This window comes from Phodopus roborovskii, unplaced genomic scaffold, assembly GCF_943737965.1.
Source record: "Phodopus roborovskii unplaced genomic scaffold, PHOROB, whole genome shotgun sequence".
NCBI lineage: Eukaryota > Metazoa > Chordata > Mammalia > Rodentia > Cricetidae > Phodopus > Phodopus roborovskii.
The window spans coordinates 1364524-1367224 of NW_026126636.1; the positions used below are offsets into that span (position 1 = coordinate 1364524).

The 2701-nt window shown below is 45.2% G+C and overlaps 1 pseudogene; it reads right to left on the bottom strand.

Annotated features, from left to right (window-relative positions):
• Window positions 1-1557: 1557 nt before the first annotated feature.
• Window positions 1558-2170, bottom strand: LOC127238546 (60S ribosomal protein L19-like; annotated as a pseudogene).
• Between the last annotated feature and the right edge of the window lie 531 nt (window positions 2171-2701).

Below are 2701 nucleotides of genomic sequence, written 5' to 3' on the forward strand. Positions count from 1 at the left end.
ATACTTTCAAAGACAAAGAGAACCAAGCTGGTACTGACCAGGAAAGATCCTCCCTGCTGGCTAGCTTACATGCTGCCAGAAGGTGAAATGTACACTACACGGACCTGCTGGAGAGATGTGTGGCATGTGGCCCTGGGGCAAACAATTTGTTTCTGATTAGATATATGACCAGACTCTCAGGAGGGATTGCATGTCTTATATTGTAAACCCATTTTTCAAAGGCCCATAATTTGGAGTATTATAAGCCCTAGTGTGGCAACCTACTGTTGTCATTTTGCTAAATGGTCAAATTGTCAAACTGCATTCTAACATTTTATTTATACATATAAATGTATGATGCTCTCAACCTTGCTCAGAGAAGGCATCTTTCTTAGTGGTGCTGAGATTAAGTGTCTATTGAGTGCTCAGCCATATATGTGTGCTCTATAGCAACCTCCCTGGATACAGGCATAGGAAATACCACAGAAGAGGGAGCATGAGCCGGGTGTTTGTGGCGCACACCTTTAATCCCAGCACTTGGGAGGCAGAGGCAGGTGGAGCTCTGTGAGTTCGAGCCTCGTTCGAGCCTGGTCTACAAGAGCTAGTTCTAGGACATGCTCCAAAGCAATACAGAGAAACCCTGTCTCGAAAAACAGACAAAAAAGAGGGAGTGTAAAGAACTTACGACTCAGATGATGGGTAAGATTGCTGTGAAACACAGCCTCTGCACCCGACGGTGTTGTACTCATGAAGTCACAACAGCTATGGTCATCTGCAGAGGACCTGTGAAAGATCAAGCCAGTCAAAGTTCCAGCAGAAGCGTAGGAGTAACCCCAAGTCCTTATTCATATGGAAGGTTGTTGATGACAACTGGAGAAATTTTTCTCAGTTGGCAAAGTTATGCTCTTTTGGGCAAATGGCTATGGTGGGCTACTCATGGATGACCACACACTCATGTGCACATGGGCACGAATTAAACACAAGGGATTATTAATGACAATAAACAAATACAAAGAGGACATGAAGCTGGGAGAGAGATGCAGGAGGAAGTTGTAGGCAGTGGACACATGGGGTCAACATGCACTGCAAAAACATAGAGAACTTTCAAAGCAAAAAACAAAGTCATTAGAAAAGAGAAAGGAATATAGGCTCAATTTTTGATCACTTTAATTGTGATTTAGAAGAAGTCAAAGTGAAATCGGGTAAATGAATGGGTGTTTTATTGCCTAGTACAAATGATTTTGTTCCGTTAATAACTTGTCTACACAATCCTCATGAATACAGTGCCAGCCTATCCAAATAGAGAAGCTATGTGACTTCTCATGACTAATGGGAGCATTGTGTCCAGGGAAGCAGGATCAGTTGTGCATACATTAAATATATAATATTTTTGTTGTTATATATCTGTCAATTACATATAATGCCATCTAATTCCTATCTCTCTCACACAAGATTTGTAATCAAACACGATAATTGCATCAGGATGGATGTTTCCAAATTGCCTGTGTGTCTTTTTTATTTTTTAAAGGCTTGTTTTATTTTAATGACTTATCCACCCGAGGCCACAGGTAACCCACCATGTACAGACACTAGGGAAGCTTTATTTCTTGGTCTCTTCCTCCTTGGACAGAGTCTTGATGATCTCCTCCTTCTTGGCCTGGAGACTTCTTCCTGGTGCTTTCGTGCTCTCTTGGTCTTAGACCTGCAAGCCTCAGAGCCTGGTCAGCCAGGAACTTCTTGCGGGCCTTGTCTGCCTTCAGCTTGTGGATGTGCTCCATGAGAATCCACTTGTTTTTGAGAACATTTCCTTAGATCTTCAGGTACAGGCTGTGGTACATACAGCAGCCAATCTTGGATTCACCGTATCTCCTGAGAAGTCGACTCAGGATCCGCATCCTTCTCATCCCGGTCAGCTTCTCGGACATTCTCACATTGGTAATACCCTTCCACTTCCCTATGCCCACATGCCTGCTCTTTCGTCGAGCAAAAGTGTTTTTCCTGCATCGGGTCTGGGAGTGCAGTCACGGGCTTCCGGATGATCAGCCCATCTTTGGTCAGCTTCCGGATCTGCTGACAGGAGTTGGCATTGGAGATTTCATTGGTCTCATTGGGGTCCAACCAGACCTTCTTTTTACCACAGCAGAGGGAGGATGCTAGAGGCAAGCCTTTTCTGTAGCCTGAGCATACTCATGGCTGCGGACGCAGCAGCAAAAGGCGCCTGTATGCCTTTTATCTGAACTTTGCACGTCATTCTCAATGACAATGTCCTATTTTAGTAATGAGGGAACACACATGGAAGAATGCAGGCTCTGGCGCCAAACCTATGCAGGCCCAAGCTGTCAGCTTCCTCGAGTCTAATCTAAACCCAACATGTATATTCACAAAACACCATAGCCACTACACGTATGTGGTTCTGCCTTATCAAAACTACATCTGGAGCTGCGACCTTGGACATGGGGCTGTCAAGAATAGAGACGGTGCTTCTAAATTCTGGGGGACAGGCTACCTATTGAGCCGGTGGGTAGTGCCTGCATTTTGTTACCCATGGTGACAGCTGCCAATGTGTGAGGGAATGCGAAATGTCAAGTTCTCTGGCACCATTCCTGGAAGACTCTGTAATTTACTGCTCTGCCATGTCACTCTCTGAGCTACTGCCTGGGATACAGGCTGTGACCATCCCCGGATTTTGGCCAAATTTTCCTTGGGCCCGCGGGGGGGGGGG